Consider the following 19,662-nt stretch of genomic DNA (forward strand, 5'->3'; position numbering starts at 1 on the left):
TAAATGATATAAGTTTAGCAGAGTTAGTAAACATTGGAAGGAAAACCAAAAGTATACATTCTAAAAATTTTACTTAATATACTTTAAAAATTGCTACTAAGTAAATGGAGTCACTCCAGCACTTCCAATTAAATCAGAATTATGATTACATGCCAAAGAAAACAGTCCTCCCTACCCCAATACATTAGATGTAAACAAAAGTTTGGAAACTATTTTTCTACTGGCTATACCATGCTGCCTTCCAAATGAGAACAATATGAAGCATTAAAAAAATAATAGGTGGACTTTTTATTTGATGATTTTTAGTATTTATTCATGAAAATTATTTTAGGGATTCAAAATTCTAAGCTAGATTATAAGAACTACCTTTAACAAGGTTAATCTAAAACTTTTTATAATCACAAATTAATTACCCTTAGCAATACTGGAATTTGTGATGAGGAAGAAGGAAGGAGGGATGGCCAAAGACACAGAAACAGCAGGCAAGAGGAGCACTGAATGCACAGGGGGTGACCAACTTTTCAGAGAGTCAACCAGGGCACAGCCATACCAGTCCAGAGACATAACAATGGAGGAGAAAGAAGTATGCACAGGTTTTATTACTTTAACACACAAATATGAAGAATAGGTATTTATGTGAAATTATTATTCTATGCTAGTTTTCTGTTATACTAAATGCTTTTATTTAAACAAGATGGAAGAAGTGCAGATTAATTTAGATGTGCTTGCCTGTCTTATCCCAGACTTGAGAGACACAGTCTCCTTAGGTGCTTGCACATCTCCTTCACCAAGCCTGTATTAGTTTGTTAGCGCTGACATAACAAAGTACCAAAAACTGAGTGGTTTAAGCAACAGAAATGTATTGTCTCACAGTTACGGAAGCTAGAAGTCCAAGATCAAGGGGTTAACAGGGTCATGAGCTCTCTGCAGGCACTAGGGAAGAATCTGTTCTAGGACTCTCTGCCAGCTTCCTGCAGTTCCTTGGCTTGTGGCAGCCTAACTCCAGTCTCCACGTGGCATTATCCCTGTGTGCATGTCTGTCCAAATTTCCCCTTTTCACAAGGAGACCAGTCATAGTGGATTAGGGGCCCACCATATTTTAATACAAACTCATCTTAACTAACTACATCTACAATGACCCTATTTCCAACTGAGGTTACATTCTAAGGTACCGGGAGTTATGACTTCAACCTATGAATTTTGGAGGGGACACAATTCAAACTGTAACAATGCCCAATCCCAAATTCTTTCCTGCCTATTGTGCAATATGTTCTGTTTTATCTCCCTAATTATGTGTCTTTCCCTCTGTCTATAACATATCATTATATACTAATATATATAAAATAACATAGATTTCCATATACAATAATAACTTTCCTTCTCAGTGATGTCTGGGACACTCTGGGTGTTGATATCATAACTGTTCTCATTTTCATTATCTGAAATCTCAGAAAATACAGTCACAGTATTCACAGTGTGGTAGGTTAAACTAACACTATGTCAATACAAATCAAAACAGTTAATCCAATGGGCAATGTCAATGATAGACTGTTACTGCTCACAATTACAACACACTTAAGTTGCATCAGTGGATGATCCATTATTGTGAACTGCAAATCATAGCTGCCGTGATTTTTTTTTTTTGTATCAGAGGAAGGGGTTTCCCGGGCTGCAGGATTTTCAGTGGTAAAATGGTACGACTAGGATAGCTCTGAACAGGCCACTCTCATCTTTGTTTTATTATAAATGCATTTAGGCTGGGCATGGTGGCTCACAAAAGTAATCCCAGCACATTGGGAGGCCAAGGCAAGAGGATCACTTGAGCCTAGAGGTTCGAGACCAGCTTGGGCAAACATCGCAAAACCCCATCTCCATACAAAAATTTAAAATAACAAATAAATAATTCATTTTAATACATATTCGAAATCACATTTGCGGCTAAAAAAAAAGGGGGGGGGGATGAGAAAAGCACAAATGTCTGAGCCCTCTAATTTATTCAGCATAAAGAACCACTTTAAAGATAATAAGGAACAAATTGCCATTTGCATTTCAAACTCCTTAGGTATTTTGTGTGCTTTTTTTAATGAAAAAATTTGGTGGCTTGTTCAAAGTTTAGGTGAGTTTTCTCAAAAGAATTGCTTGGAATATTTAAGAAGAAGTTAAAATAACAAGTAAAGTAAAATAAGAGAAATGTTCTGTTTGTTTGCTATCTCTATAGTTAAATTCTGTAGCAAATTAGGGAAAAGGACAACTTTGGAAACAGTACACAACTAAAATATGACTCTTGAGGGGACAAAAAAATGAAAGGAAAAAGTTATTTTAATGAGATTCTTACTTGAGCCAGACACCAGACATAAACATCTTAGAAAGATTTGCATTATGGCTGGGCGCAGTGGCTCACACCTGTAATCCCAATACTTTGGGAGGCCAAAGCGAACGGATCACGAGGTCAGGAGATCGAGACCATCCTGGCTAATACAGTGAAACCCTGTCTCTACTAAAAATACAAAAAATTAGCCAGGCGTGGTGGCGGGTGCCTATAGTCCCAGCTACTGGGGAGACTGAGGCAGGAGAATGGCGTGAACCTGGGAGGCGGAGCTTGCAGTGAGCCGAAATCGCGCCACTGCACTCCAGCCTAGGGGACAGAGCGAGACTTTTCTCAAAAAAAAAAAAAAGAATGATTTGTATTATTATAACCCCTCACTAAGACAAATTCATGTATGTAATAAACATGAAGCATTAAAAAAATTATAGGTGAACTTTTTATTCCTTAAGGATAATTTCTCTCATTCATAACACTGACTTTCTCCCGTCAAAGGTGATTTTTCTTCTGATCTATTTTTCCTAACAATTATCTTTAGTTGTTCTAAGTCTATGGCATTCTACGTAACTACATTCAATGTTTAGAGAAGATGACAGACCAGACTGCTGCAAAATGTTACGAGTTAATGTGTTCCTAAGGTCAGCCAAAATTCTTGCTAAATTTCTTACTGTATCCTTCAAATAAATAGTTTTTCCAAAGATAAGATCAAATACCAAAATTTATTTTTATTCAACTTATAAAGTATTTTAAAGCAGACTCCCCAAAGTCATGTAAAATATCAAAATACTATAGCAGCAACAGCCTAAGCCTTAATTAAATTTTAAAAACCATTTTAGGCTGGGCACAATGGTGCACAGCTGTAGTCTGACTCAGCTACTCAGAAGGCTAAGGCAGGAAGATCACCTGAACCCAGAAGTTTGAGGGTGTGGCTGTGAGCTGTGATCACACTACTGCATACCAGCCTAGGTGACACAGCAAAACCGTTTCTTTAAAAAAATTCTAAAAATTTCTCTCTAGTTAATATTAACTTTAAAAACAAAAAAAATCATGAAGTATACTATATTTAAGACCTTTTTTGAGAATTTAAAGATTACTTTTTCCGACTCCTTTCATACTGGTAAAGAATTAAAAGTATTAACCAAAGTACCAAATTAATATCAGATAAAACCTGACTTCATGATTTTCATTAAGTATTAAAAGAGTCAGTGTAAAAATGGTAAATTTGATGTTATGTTCATCTAAACAACTTTGGCCAAAGTGCAAATTTTCCATGCTTTGAGGAAACTGTCTCTTGAATTTGAAAAAAGTTGGGCATAACATCTTGGCTCTTCTAAGTCCTCTCTCCTCTTCCCAAAGAGAATGGTTAGTTCTAGTACTTCTAGCCCAATGGTTCTCGTGTAGTTCCCAGATAAGCAGCATCAGCATGACCTGGGAACTTGCTAGATATGCATATTCCAGGGCCCCATCCAAGACATACTGAATGGGAAACCATGAGGGGTGGGAACAGCAGCTGTGTTTTGCAGGCCCTCCAGGTGAGTCCAAGGTACATTAAAGTGAGAGAAGTGCTTTCCTAGTCTAGAAATAGCCAGCGATCTATAAGCCCCAAGGAGCTAGCTCCCTACTTCTCAGAAACCGCGCTGAGCAAAGGTTTACAAACACCCACCCCAGACTGCACAGCTCTTAAGGTGGACCTGCTACATTCCTCTAGAAAAGTTTTTCCTGACCCCTTAACTCTTAGCTGGGAGAACCCCCCAGTCAATTGCCTCCGCAGATCTCTCTGCTTATCTGTGAGAGTACTTAGCTCCTTGCAAATATCTACATTTCCTGTTCCTTATTCACTGTTATATCCATAAAGCCTTACACAGTGCCTGGCCCATGTTTCCTGAGTTGAACCTGGCCTTCTCAGTGCTGTTAAACAAGCACATCACCTCTAAAGTCAAAATCCCAAGAGTCCTTCAGGCCTATTTCTGAGTGGGAGAGAGGATTATCAGAATATTAGCCTTTGGCTGGACGTGGTGGTTCATGCCTATAATGCCAGCAGAGGCAGGAGGATCATTTGAGCCCAGCCAAGGCAACATTAGTGAGACCCTGTCTCTTAAAAAAAAAAAAAAAAAAAAAAAGCTCACTCACATTTCATTCCAAAAGAAAAGGAGAAAACCATCCAGATTTTAATCTCATAAAGATATCAGCGGAACAGAATTAGAAGTTATCAAATTTGTTATGAGAAAATAAAAATGTCTGAATCTCCAAACACTGAAACATTTAGAGTTAGTGAAGCAAGGCTGGTAAAAGTGGGTAAGCAAGTAGAAGAGGTAGGGGAATGTGGGACCACTGTAACAGAAGTAAAACATCTAGAAGCAGACAGTGAGCACACTTGCAAACTAAGGAGCAATAGGATGTAGTCTAAAAGAAAGACAAACCAGGGTTATAGCTCTGACCTTACTAGCCGTGTAACCTTGTGCCTATTACTGAACTCCTCTGATCCTATTCCAAGAAATCTATAACAAAGGGTTAATACTTTTAAACAGGGCTGTTGTTAGGACTATATGGCTGCCATTACTACCATCATTGTCCTCATCACTTTATAAAACATAAAACGAGAGAGTTAAAATTAACGACAGATGGAAGTGTCTAAGAATGCCATTTGATACTGTTGGGGTGATGGTCCCAACACCAGGTCGTGGGGGTGACGAAGTCTGGCGGAGTCAAAGGAATGAAAAAAGACAGTTTACGAGAGAAAGTGGGTCCAGGGGGCCAACACTAAGTATGGAGGCTGCGAAGGCCCCAAGCTCTGGAAGCCCAGACTATTTATTGGTGATCAAACAAAGAAACAGGTGGTGAGAATGTGGGGGTCGAAAGGGAGCATTATATTAAGCACATGATTTACAGCTGTGATGGTTTAGCATATGCTCTGCTACTTGAGATAATGGAGAGCAGGTTCTTTTAACTCAAGATACAATCGATCCTGGGAGAGCAAGGAGCAAGGAGCCAGCAAGTCTAGACACATTCCAGAGCCAGGAGCCTTGGATTCTATCCAAGCCACGAGCGGTTTTATGCCCTGGGCTTAGATTACGGTGCGTCAGGGTAGCCTTCCACCCTTTGGCACAGAGCTTGGTGTTCCAAAGGCCACAAGGGGTTTTAGACCCTGGACCCCGCACATGTTCCAAGACTCTCTTACATTATGTCAGTCATGGAAGCCCTGCCTCAGCTTCTCTCCCAACACTCAGCTTTTCCCAACAGATACCACCACTATATCCCAATGCTGACAGAATTTCCAGAAATATTTATTGGCAAACTTTTTAAAACTTCCTCTATTTGAGCAAATTATTATTATAATTAAGCAATTACATTTTGGGAGGCAGGGATAGTTAAAAGCAATTAAGTTTTGGGAGGCGGAGACAGTTAATGACAACATGCCTGTGGTATGGAGGGCAGGATTTGAATCCTAGCTCTGGTGGCAACTTGGGGCAAAGCTAATCTAAATTTCGGTTTCTCCTTTTGTAAAATGGGCACAATGCCATCTTTATAGCAAGACTGACATGAGAATAAAATGAGACGCATACTGATGGCCATCAGGAAAAATACTGATCGCCATCAGTATGCGGCGCTCAAAAGAGAAGGCACTCAAAAGAGGAAAAAGGACTAGGTACAGTGGCTCATGCATGTAATCCCAACACTTTAGGAGGTTGAGGCAGGAGGATCGCTTGAGATCAGGAATTCTGGGCCAGCCTGGTCAACATAGTAAGACCCCACGTCTACAAAAAAAAATTTTTTTTTTTAATTAGCCAGGCATGGTGGCGTGTGCCTATAGTCCCAGCTACTCAGGAGGCTGAGGCAGGAGGATCACTTGAGCTCAGGAGTTAAGGCCACAGCAAGCTATGACTGCACCACTGTACTCCAGCGTGGGTGACAGAGTGAGACTTTGTCTCTAAAAAAACAACTGAACAAGGTAAATTTTCTTATTATAAAGACAAGGCCTAAAAGGGCCTATTCCTTCCTGCCTAGGTGCAATCATTCACACCTAGTTACTGATGCAAGGGTGACCACACAGGTCTAAGGTTCAGGCCTGGATGATGGGGAGGAATGGATGATTAGACAGATCATTATAGTCAGGAAGGACTGGATGCACTACTAATGAACACTGCTATTTTACTATAAAAGATAACCTTACGTGAACAAATCACCCTCCAAAAGTAGTTGTTACTTTCTACTTGTTGCAGAAAAGCATCCAGGATGAAAAGGAAAATTAATACTTCTAAGGGTAAACTAAACTGTTTTATTGATCCTATGGTTTTTGTCAGCTTTTCATCTCACTTTGCACAACTATAATATATTTCATCCAACCTAAACTTAACTGTGTTCATGATGACTTTATGTTCATCATACCACAGTGTGGCATGGTTGAAATGGCCTCTGAAAATTACCTACTTTCCATTACCCATAGATTTTTAAATCCCACCCACAAAAGCTCTTCCAGTTTGCCCTCAGCTTAGGGTGGACTACTCCATAGTGAGGAGTGTAAGCAGCTCACTGCAACCTGGGACTGCTATTCAAAAGTTCCAAAATTATACTGCTCTCTCAGATTTCCACCTGCCTGTCCTACTTCTGATCCTCACAACCCAAAAAACTTAATTGAATCCAATCTCTTTTTCATATAAACCTTCTGATATTTACAGACAGTATATGCTTATTTTCTTTCCCAGTATCATTTCCACATTGCTCAGGTAAAGACTCTTCTAGCCAACCCTTTTCAGAGTTCTTGATCCCTGTTAACTGCAGTCTTCACAAAACAAAAATAAAACAAACAACAGAAACCAAGCAGCCTCTTGATGAAAAGAACCAGTTACACAATGGTTCTCTGAAGAGAATTTTGGCAGAATGAATCAATATCCTTAAAACATACATATACTAGGCCGGGCGCAGTGGCTCATGCCTGTAATCCCAGCACTCTGGGAGGCCGAGGCGGGTGGATCACCTGAGGTCAGGAGTTCGAGACCAGCCTGCCAACATAGTGAAACCCCATCTCTACTAAAAAATACAAAAATTAGCCGGGCATGGTGGCAGGTGCCGGTAATCCCAACTACTTGGGAGGCTGAGGCAGGAGAATCGCTTGAACCTGGGAAGTGGAGGTTGCAGTGAGCCAAGATCACGCTATTGCACTCCACCCTGGGGGACAAGAGCGAGACTTTGTCTGAAAAAAAAAAAAAAAAACACACATACTATTTGCCCAAGAATTCCACTCAACAAAATTATTCTTTGAAAATAATTATTCATGTGCACAAATGAGAAGATATATGGATATTCACTCAAAGTTACCTATGACACTGAAACACATAACAATAGGTCATTGGTTAAATGTTATTACATATCCATATGCCACCAGTAGAGATAATGATACCACCAGATAGTCTGAGAATAAAAACATCTTCGGAACTTGCAACAGACTCAGAGTTTACCTCCTTCGCTTTCTTAGGTATCATTTGAGGATATGCTGCAGCAAAATGAGTGAATAAACAAGAAAGTCAAAGACATGGGATTGAGGAAACAGTGACTTCAGCCCAAGATTGGAATGACAGGGAGCCCCAGGCCACTGGGCAGCAGCACAGACAGCAATCTGTTCAGACTGCAGCAGAACAGCAAACTCCTGGAGCAGGTATGTGGGAGCTGGGAAAAGACGGTTGCAGAGATGGAGTAGTATCCTTGAGGATATGAAGCTACTCAAATATGTAGTAAAGGCAAATGATGGGGGGAAAAAAGGAAGGCAATTAGAAACTCCAAAAAAATTACACAGAAAATGTAATCTGGGTCCTGCAATCAACTATTTTAATACAATCATAATAAATATTTTACTGATTTTCTGTGTGTAGATCAACTGACTACAAAGAAAAACTTACTATGATTACAGAATACAAAGTAGATATTTTTAATTCTCAGCAATATAAAAGTACAAGTGATAAAAACTGAGAAGCAAAGTAGGAGTTAGAGAAGTAGAAGAAAAAACTGGGGCACTAATATCTTCATTTTTAAAAGTATCAAGAGGTGGCGGGGGTTCCAAGACGGCCGAATAGGACCAGCTCCAGTCTATAGCTCCCAGTATGAGCAACGCAGAAGACGGGTGACTTCTGCATTTCCAACTGAGGTACCGCATTCATCTCACTGGGGCATATCAGACACTGGGTGCAGCCCACAGAGCCGAAGCAGGGCAGGGCATCGCCTCACCTGGGAAGCACAAGGGGTCAGGAATTCCCTTTACTAGCCAAGGGAAGCCGTGGCAGATGGTACCTGGAAAATCAGGACACTCCCACCCTAATATTGTGCTTTTCCAACAGCCTTAACAAACAGCACACCAAGAGATTATATCCCGCGCCTGGCTCGGAGGGTCCCATGCCCATGGAGCCTCGCTCATTGCTAGCACAGCAGTCTGAGATCAAACTGCAAGGCGGCAGTGAGGCTGGGGGAGGGGCATCCACCATTGCTGAGGTTTGAGTAGGTAAACAAAGCGGCCTGGAAGCTCGAACTGGGTGGAGCCCACCACAGCTCAAGGAGGCCTGCCTGCCTCTGTAGACTCCACCTCTGGGGGCAGGGCATAGCTGAACAAAAGGCAGCAGAAACTTCCGCAGAATTAAACATCCCTGTCTGACAGCTTTGAAGACAGTAGTGGTTCTCTCAGCACAGTTTGAGATCTGAGAACAGACAGACTACCTCCTCAAGTGGACCCCTGACCCCTGAGTAGCCTAACTGGGAGGCACCTCCCAGTAGGGGCCGACTGACACCTCATATGGCTGGGTGCCCCTCTGAGACAAAGCTTCCAGAGGAAGGATCAGGCAGCAACATTGGCCATTCTGCAATATTTGCTGTTCTGCAGCCTCCACTGGTGATACTCAGGCAAACAAGGTCTGGAGTGGACCTCCAGCAAACTCCAACAGACCTGCAGCTGAAGGTCCTGTTAGAAGGAAAACTAACAAACAGAAAGGACATCCACACCAAAACCCCATCTGTATGTCACCATCATCAAAGACCAAAGGTAGATAAAACCATAAAGATGGGGAGAAACTAGAGCAGAAAAGCTGAAAATTCTAAAAATCAGAGCGCCTATTCTCCTCCAAAGTAACGCAGCTCCTCGCCAGCAACAGAACAAAGCTGGACAGAGAATGACTTTAACAAGTTGAGAGAAGAAGGCTTCAAACGATCAGTAATAACAAACCTCTCCGAGCTAAAGGAGGATGTTCGAACCCATCGCAAAAAAGCTAAAAACATTCAAAAAAGAGTAGACGAATGGCTAACTACAATAAACAGCATACAGAAGACCTCAGGTACCCAATGGAGCTGAAAACCATGGCACGAGAACTATATGACACATGCACAAGCTTCAGTAGCCGATTTGATCAAGTGGAAGAAAGGGTATCAGTGATTGTAGATCAAATGAATGAAATGAAGTGAGAAGAGTTTAGAGAAAAAAGAGTAAAAAGAAATGAACGAAGCCTCTGAGAAACATGAGACTATGTGAAGAGACCAAATCTACGTTTGACTGGTATACCTGAAAGTGATGGGGAGAATGGAACCAAGTTGGAAAACACTCTTCAGGGTATAATCGAGGAGAACTTCCCCAACCTAGCAAGGCAGGCCAACATTCAAATTCAGGAAATACAGAGAACGCCACAAAGATACTCCTCGAGAAGAGCAACTCCAAGACACATAATTGTCAGATTCACCAAAGGTGAAATGAAGGAAAAAATGTTAAGGGCAGCCAGAGAGAAAGGTCGGGTTACCCACAAAGGGAAGCCCAACAGACTAACAGCGGATCTCTCGGCAGAAACTCTACAAGCCAGAACAGAGTGGGGGCCAATGTTCAACATTCTTAAAGTAAAGAACTTTCAATCCAGAATTTCATATCCAGCCAAACTAAGCATCATAAGTGAAGGAGAAATAAAATCCTTTACAGACAAGCAAATGCGGAGAGATTCTGTCACCACCAGGCCTGCCTTACAAGAGCTCCTGAAGGAAGCACTAAACATGGAAAGGAACAACCAGTACTAACCACTGCAAAAACATGCCAAATTGTAAAGACCATCATTGCTATGAAGAAACTGTACTGATTAGCGGGCAAAATAACCAGCTAACATCATAATGACAGGATCAAATTCACACATAACAATATTAACCTTAAAGGTACATGTGCTAAATGACCCAATTAAAAGACAAAGACTGGCAAATTGGATAAAGAGTCAAGTCCCATCAGTGTGCTGTAGTCAGGAAACCCATCTCACATGCAAAGACACACATACACTCAAAATAAAGAAATGGAGGAAGATCTACCAGCAAATGGAAAGCAAAAAAAAGCAGGGGTTGCAATCCTAGTCTCTGATAAAACAGACTTTAAACCAATAAAGATCAAAAGAGACAAAGAAGGACATTACATAATGGTAAAGGAATCAATTCAACAAGAAGAGCTAACTATCCTAAATATATATGCACCCAATACAGGAGCACCCAGATTCATAAAGCAAGTCCTTAGAGACCTACAAAGAGACTTAGACTCCCACACAATAATAATGGGAGACTTTTAACACCCCACTGTCAACATTAGACAGATCAACGAGACAGAAATTTAACCAGGATATCCAGGAATTGAACTCAGCTCTGCACCAAGCAGACCTAATAGACATCTACAGAACTCTCCACCCCAAATCAACAGAATATACATTCTTCTCAGCACCACATCGCACTATTCCAAAACTGACCACACAGTTGGAAGTAAAGCACTCCTCAGCAAATGTAAAAGAACAGAAATTATAACAAACTATCTCAGACCACAGTGCAATCAAACTAGAACTCAGGATTAAGAAACTCACTCAAAACCACTCAACTACATGCAAACTGAACAACCTGCTCCTGAATGACTACTGGGTACATAAAAAAATGAAGGCAGAAATAAAGATGTTCTTTGAAACCAATGAGAACACAGACACAACATACCAGAATCTCTGGGACACATTTAAAGCAGGGTGTAGAGGGAAATTTGTAAAATTAAATGCCCATAAGAGAAAGCAGGAAAGATCTAAAATTGACACCCTAACATCACAATTAAAAGAACTAGAAAAGCAAGAGCAAACACTTCAAAAGCCAGCAGAAGGCAAGAAATAACTAAGATCAGAGCAGAACTGAAGGAGATAGAGACACAAAAACCCTTCAAAAAATCAATGAATCCAAGAGCTGGTTTCTTGAAAAGATCAACAAAATTGACGGACTGCTAGCAAGACTAATAAAGAAGAAAAGAGAGAAGAATCCAATAGATGCAATAAAAAATGATAAAGGGGATATCACTACTGATCCCACAGAAATGCAAACTACCATCAGAGAATACTATAAACACCTCTACGCAAATAAACTAGAAAATCTAGAAGAAATGGATAAATTCCTGGACACATACACCCTCCCAAGACTAAACCAGGAAGAAGTTGAATCCCTGAATAGACCAATAACAGGCTCTGAAATTGAGGCAATAATTAATAGCGTACCAACCAAAAAAAGTCCAGGACCAGATGGATCCACAGCTGAATTCTACCAGAGGTACAAAGAGGAGCTGGTACCATTCCTTCTGAAACTATTCCAATCAACAGAAAAAGAGGGAACCCTCTCTAACTTATTTTATGAGGCCAGCATCATCCTGATACCAAAGCCTGGCAGAGACACAACAAAAAAAGAGAATTTTAGACCAATATCCTTCATGAACATTGATGCAAAAATCCTCAATAAAATACTGGCAAACCAAATCCAGCAGCACATCAAGAAACTTATCCACCATGATCAAGTTGGCTTCATCGGTGGGATGCAAGGCTGGTTCAACATACGTAAACCAATAAACATAATCCATCATATAAACAGAACCAAAGACGAAAACCACATGATTATCTCAATAGATGCAGAAAAGGCCTTCGACAAAATTCAACAGCCTTCATGCAAAAAACTCTCAATAAACTAGGTATTGATGGGATGTATCTCAAAATAATAAAAACTGTGACAAACCCACAGCCAATATCATACCGAATGGGCAAAAACTGGAAGCATTCCCTTTGAAAACTGGCACAAGACAGGGATGCCCTCTCTCACCACTCCTATTCAACATAGTATTGGAAGTTCTGGCCAGGGCAATCAGGCAGGAGAAAGAAATAAAGGGTATTCAATTAGGAAAAGAGGAAGTCAAACTGTCCCTGTTTGCAGATAACATGACTGTATATTTAGAAAACCCCATCGTCTCAGCCCAAAATCTCCTTAAGCTGATAAGCAACTTCAGCAAAGTCTCAGGATACAAAATCAATGTGCAAAAATCACAAGCATTCCTATATACCAATAACAGACAAACAGAGAGCCAAATCATGAGTGAACTCCCATTCACTATTGCTACAAAGATAATAAAATACCTAGGAATCCAACTTACAAGGGATGTGAAGGACCTCTTCAAGGAGAACTACAAACCACAGCTCAAGGAAATAAAAGAGGACACAAACAAATGGAAGAACATTCCATGCTCATGTGTAGGAAGAATCAATATCGTGAAAATGGCCATACTGCCCAAGGTAATTTATAGATTCAATGCCATCCCCATCAAGCTACCAATGACTTTCTTCACAGAATGGGAAAAAACTACTTTAAAGTTCATATGGAATGAAAAAAGAGCCCGCATTGCCAAGACAATCCTAAACCAAAAGAACAAAGCTGGAGGCATCATGCTACCTGACTTCAAACTATACTACAAGGCTACAGTAACCAAAACAGCATGGTACTGGTACCAAAACAGAGATGTTGACCAATGGAACAGAGCAGAGGCCTCAGAAATAATACCACACATCTACAACCATCTGATCTTTGACAAACCTGACAAAAACAAGAAATGGGGAAAGGATTCCCTATTTAATAAATGGTGCTGGGAAAACTGGCTAGCCACATGTAGAAAGCTGAAACTGCATCCCTTCCTTACACCTTACACAAAAATTAATTCAAGATGGATTAAAGACTTAAATGTTAGACCTAAAATACATAAAAACCCTAGAAGAAAACCTAGGCAATACCATTCAGGACATAGGCATGGGCAAAGACTTCATGACTAAAACACCAAAAACAATGGCAACAAAAGCCAAAAGTGACAAATGGGATCTAATTAAACTAAAGAGCTTCTGCACAGCAAAAGAAACTCCATCAGAGTGAATATGCAACCTACAGAATGAGAGAAAATTTTTGCAATCTACCCATCTGACAAAGGGCTAATATCCAGAATCTACAAAGAACTTAAACAAATTTACAAGAAAAAATCAAACAACCCAATCAAAAAGTGGCCAAAGGATATGAACAGATACTTCTCAAAAGAAGACATCTATGCAGCCAACAGACACGTGAAAAAATGCTCATCATCACTGGCCATCAGAGAAATGCAAATCAAAACCACAATGAGATACCATCTCATACCAGTTAGAATGGCAATCATTAAAAAGTCAGGAAACAACAGGTGCTGGAGAAGATGTGGAGAAATAGGTACACTTTTAAACCGTTGGTGGGAGTGTAAACTAGTTCAACCATTGTGGAAGACAGTGTGGCAATTCCTCAAGGATCTAGAAGTAGACATACCATTTGACCCAGCCATCCCATTACTGGGTCAAAACCCAAAGGATTATAATTCATGCTGCTATAAAGACACACGCACATGTATGTTTACTGTGGCACTATTCACAATAGCAAAGACTTGGAACCAACCCAAATGTCTGTCAATGATAGACTGGATTAAGAAAATGTGGCACATATACACCATGGAATACTATGCAGCCATAAAAAAGAATGAGTTCATGTCCTCTGTAGGGACATGGATGAAGCTGGAAACCATCATTCTGAGCAAACTATCGCAAGGACAGAAAACCAAACACTGCATGTTCTCACTCATAGGTGGGAAGTGACCAATAAGAACACTTGGACACAGGATGAGGAACAGCACACACCGGGGCCTGTCATGGGGTGGGGGCAGGGGGGGACGGATAGCATTAGGAGATATACCTAATGTAAATGACGAGTTAATGGGTGCAGCACACCAACATGACACATGTATACATATGTAACAAACCTGCATGTTGTGCACATGTACCCTAGAACTTAAAGTATAATAAAAATAAATAAATAAATAAATAAATAAATAAATAAATGAAGTATCAAGAGACCAGGGATGGTGAATCATGCCTGTAATCCTAGCACTTTGGGAGGCTGAGGCAGGAGGATCACTTGAGCCCAGCAGTTTGATACCAGCCTGGGCAACATAGGCTGACCCCATCTCTATAGAAAATTTTTAAAAATTAGCCAGGTATAGTGGTGAATGTCTCAGCTACTCAGGAGGCTGAGGCAGGCAGATCGCTTGGCCCTGGGAGGTCAAGGCTGCAGTGAGCCCTGACAGTGCCACTGCACTCCAGCCTGGGCAACAGAATGAGACTCTGTCTCAAAAAAAGAAAAAATTAAGTATATAGGACCAGAAATAAGAATACTTACAGTTTTAAAAGGAACTGAGTGACAACTAGCATTCCCTAACTACATTGGGAGGAAGAAGGGAAGGCAAATAGAGGTATGAACATTAAATTCTTGTCCACCACAGCAAGAAAATACTATCTAACATTATTACCCAACATTGACAAATCAAGATATGGATAGTGTCTGAACAGGGCCACATCAATTCCTTCCCTCCCTGTATGTGCAAAATGTTCCTCGTATCAAGAGGTGGTCTTATTTCCTACCTCTTAAGTCTGAACTGCCCTTAGCAACTCACTTGATAAATAGAATATACTGGAATTACCTATGTAGTAAGTCTTCTGAAGCCAGGTCCTAAGAAGTCTTGCGGCTTCCTCCTGGGTCTCTTGGAACAATTACTCTTGAAATGTTCTTCAGAACGCAATTATGAGGCTGTGAGAAGCCCAAGCTACACGGAAGGACCACATATAGATACTCTCCCACTGAACTCCTACCAATGAGCCTTTAGATAATTCCAGCCTCAACTGCCATTTAACAGCACCCACATGAGATGTCAAGCAAGACTGCCCAACTGGCTTGCTTTCTCCTTTCATTTTTTAAAAATATAATTAAGAACTTACGAGTCAATGGATTTCAATCAACCACAGTCATTATTCTAACTGATGATCAAAATGTCACATTTTAAGCCAACAGAAGAGCCTTCATATTGGATCTTGTGTCCTTCTGACATAGTCCCATTAGTCTTTGATAGGTTCCTTGCTTTCTGACCCAAGATTTCCAGAACCACTTCAATATGTAAAATGAAAACTTAAATTTTAGTTTTGATCACATTTTTATAATATACATATTATATATTTATATGAGAAATGCTGTTTTTGACATACGCATAAACACATATGTATATAGGAAAAAAGTACATTCCTAAATGTAAATATTAAGTAAGTAAATAATATAGTTATATAGGTTGTGAGATTGGGGCATCATTTTTTCTTTTTGCTTGTCAATGTTTCCTAATCCTCAAATAAAAATGAATTACCTAAAATAGCTTTTTTAAATGGCCTCTGCTAAAACATTATTTATCTCAGCTTTTTATTTACAATATTGCTTTTAGGGAATATTGCTTCCAATATTGCTTTTGGAAACCACTGATTTCCAAATGCATTCTTTTATGGTTCTCTTTCTACCTTCTGAGTTATCCTTTGCCTGATCATCCTTCTTCTGGTCCCTGACCCTGACTGCACTGCCCTTTACACAAACCTTCATTTCTAATGGCATATGGGCCACTTTCCCCTGGGATAGCCATACATCTCCAAAAACCTCTTAACATCTCACAGTATCTCTCCAAACTGCTTCTCCCATTTCCTTCCATGGTGTCATCTTCCTCTAGTGCTCTGGATCATTTCGGTCTTTTCTTTCCCTTCCTTCTCTGAAATCCAAATTAGATACTGTGCTCTACTCACTGCAAAATGACTCAGATTTGTTTCTTCCTCATTAATATAACCACCACTATAACCATCAAAATTAGCTTCTTTGTAATCTGTCACCTATATTACTTCAAGCACCTCCTAAAAGATATCCTCTTCCCCAATCAGATTTTTTTCTGCATATCATCATCAGCTTTATTTTTCTAACATGCCAACTGTATCAAGTTATTTTCTGGCTAAAGATCCTACAACCATTCCGTGAAAAGCAAAAATGCAGGGCTGGTGAGTCTGAATTTTCACTCCACCTATCAGCTGGCCCTATCTTACTCATCCATATGTACAACCATCACCCATGTCTACACAAATTCCATACCCTGACACCCCAAGTCCTCAGTATCACCCATGAAGATCTGATATCTCCTCAGTGACTTTCCTCAAAATGTTTTCTAACCTAGAAAGCCTTCCCTACTTTTTTTTCCAACCTAAATATGCATATTTTTGAAGGCTGGGTTTAAATCCCATCTATCTCAAAAGCTCTCTTAGAAAATTCAAAAAGGCATAAATATACATATGAACATTTATGTAAAACTTATATAAACTGCAAGAATATACATCAAGTACTATCAGTAGTTATCTCTGGAGAATCAGACCTAGAAAACATTATACTTACTAAGCCCAGTATTTCTACAAACTCAATTTTTTTTTACAAACATCTATATTCAGAAGAAAAATTAACAGAAATTAACACAAAGATCTTTCCATTCCTTAAATTACTACGGTATTACTGATTGATCCCTGGATGACATTTTAATTTTTAAATAGTATCTTATATTTAAATCTTACATCCCTAATTGAAACCACTCATTCTATCCTATTGCTATCCCCTATCCCCCACCCTCCTTAGCTCAAAATCTCTGTAATACCTGGTTGATCCTGCCAGTAGGAAAAAAAGAAAAATAAAAAAATCTTAAAAAAAAAAAACCTCTGTGAGTCACACTGGGGTGCAGAACTATGCTTCAGTAATCTTGAGTCTATATTTTCTGATCCTGTACCCGTCAATATATCAATGACTCTGGGCCCATTTAATCCAATGACAGATAGCATCACATGTGACACATACATCCATCAGCATAGGTGGCCATTAGGTAAGATTCAGGTTATGCATAATTCCTTGTTACTTTATCCTTTTCTCTCCTATTCAAGAAAACCTACTCTAAAATACAAATGAGATAGATGCTATTAAAGGGATAGGATTAAATCTTCCTATAATATTTTTAAATAATTACAAATTCTGATACTTTATTGTTGGTAAATTATGGCAAAACTCACAAGTTATTTATGGTTAGTGTGGTGTCTCCACTCTGTCATCTACCTTTAAGGAGCTTTGCATAGAGTAAAATCTACATTTGCCATGGCCTCTGCATGACTGTGAGGGGAAACAAAACAGGATTTTTCTGATCCCTTCCGCAGCTTAAAAGAAAATTCTCCTTTTAGCAAGCGATTATGGAAGTCTGGATTTTCTTACTATGGGAAATTTTTCTACCAGCTAAGAGTGGCTAAGACCAGAGGTTTAGAAGGTAGGGGGGAAAAGAGAACTAAATTATGCACCTACTACTGCTAGTATGGTACTAAATACTGACTGTTCTACCACCAAAGGCCTGGACAGAAATGGGCACCCTTTCCCTACTATACTACACTGCACTGCACTGCACTGCACTGCACTGCACTGCACTACACTACACTACGACTATATGTTGGTAGGAAATAAGTTCTGGGCATCCCAAATTGGAATCCTGTGTAAAAACGTGACTGTGTTCTATAGTGGCAATGATGGGGCATTTTTTAACAGGTAATAGACTGACCCAGAGTCTCAAGCACATTTCAATTGTGCTTGAGACTCTGGGTCAGTCTATTACCTATTAATGGAAACCGTTTCAGGGTACCATCAACCTAGAATTGAGGTTTGGAAACAAAATCTATTACTATGTTTAATAATTATTTGCTTAATTGTAATCATTCAAGGTTTTTGATTATCTGCTTATAAGACAGAGATGAAGGTTTGAGCTAACACACAGGATTGGACTGCCAAATGAGACTCATGTGAAACAGTGTTCCTACCTAGCATGAAGCTCTACTAAATGTTACAAAGATAGAGACCATCAAATAATTCAAATGAAGCAGAGAGAGGTCTGGGACATCAAGGGCCACTGGCAACCCAGTTATTTATTTCTTTGCTGTGTGCCTACATGACATTCTCCAATGAGCTGTGCCTTATAGGTACTGGGTTCTCTTTACTATAGGTAATCCTTACCCAGGGACACACTGCTAAGGGCATTTCAGAGTTAATGTTTCTTCTTCCTAACAAACATCAGTACTCTATTTATCCTAAGTCCTGTTGACAAGGAGATTAGACTGGGCCACGTGCCTTCTTTTTCTCCCCTCCTGTCCCCCAAGGAAGTGAATGGATTGGCAGGTCAGCTGCTTTCACCTCTTCCTCCTAGGGTTACTTAAGAACTTGGTGACATAACTTAGCTTATTGTTAATTCCCCCATTGTCTAGTTCTCTTGCATTAGAACTAAATCAAATCATTTCAACAAAACAGGTGCATCACAGAATCTCAGAATTAGAATAGAACCTTAAAGATTATTTAGTGCAAGCTCCTACCTAAAGCTTCTGCTGATTGTATCTACTTTTATATCTATCTGATTAAAGCTATCTTATGGTAGAATAGCCACTTTAAAAGGCCTTTCCATTGTGATAATCTTCCAATCACTGAGGATGTCTTTCTTCCACAAAATAGAAGTCTCCCCTACCTCTCTTTACCACCCCATTGGTCCTAGTCCCAACATCAGAATCAATCCAGAATAAGTCTACTCCCCCTTCCACTTAGTAGTCCTTTCACATTTCCAGGGACATTTCAAGGCCATCATGTCCTTCTAGTTCTTAGCTTTTCTAGGCTGACATCTCCAGGTCCTTCAATTGTTTGTTATAAGACAATAGCTACCTAATCTAATATCTCCTCTCTACAATTAACTAGCAGCTCTCTTCCAGATACACGCAAGTTTAGGGACTTCAGATGATGATGGTCTTGGATGTGGTCTGACCAGGCAAACTACGTGTGAATTGGATACCATGCCTCCTCTAATAGAATCTAAATTTGAAAAAGCTTTCTGTTTTAGCAGATGTGATAAATTGGCATAACTGAGATGCAGTCATCTACCACCTCCAGGTCATTCTTTATCCTTATGCATCGTTGAACCTAAATGCAAAACTTAACATTTATCACTATTAAGTTCCACCCATTTGTTTCAGTTTATAGTTAGGATGAAGCCTTTCTAAAAATGTAATAACATTGTCCAATATGTTATTAGTTCTCCTTCCTAACTTTGTTTCAGTTATCTCATAAGCTTGCTT

The 19,662-nt window shown here is 39.8% G+C and overlaps 1 protein-coding gene across 3 annotated transcripts in view; it reads right to left on the reverse strand.

Annotated features, from left to right (window-relative positions):
• TLCD4 (TLC domain containing 4) overlaps nucleotides 1–19,662 on the reverse strand; it is an 80,662-nt gene that overhangs the window by 24,593 nt on the left and 36,407 nt on the right. The gene's annotated exons all lie outside the window — the stretch shown is intronic.

The sequence above is a fragment of the Pan paniscus genome, chromosome 1 (assembly GCF_029289425.2).
Source record: "Pan paniscus chromosome 1, NHGRI_mPanPan1-v2.0_pri, whole genome shotgun sequence".
NCBI lineage: Eukaryota > Metazoa > Chordata > Mammalia > Primates > Hominidae > Pan > Pan paniscus.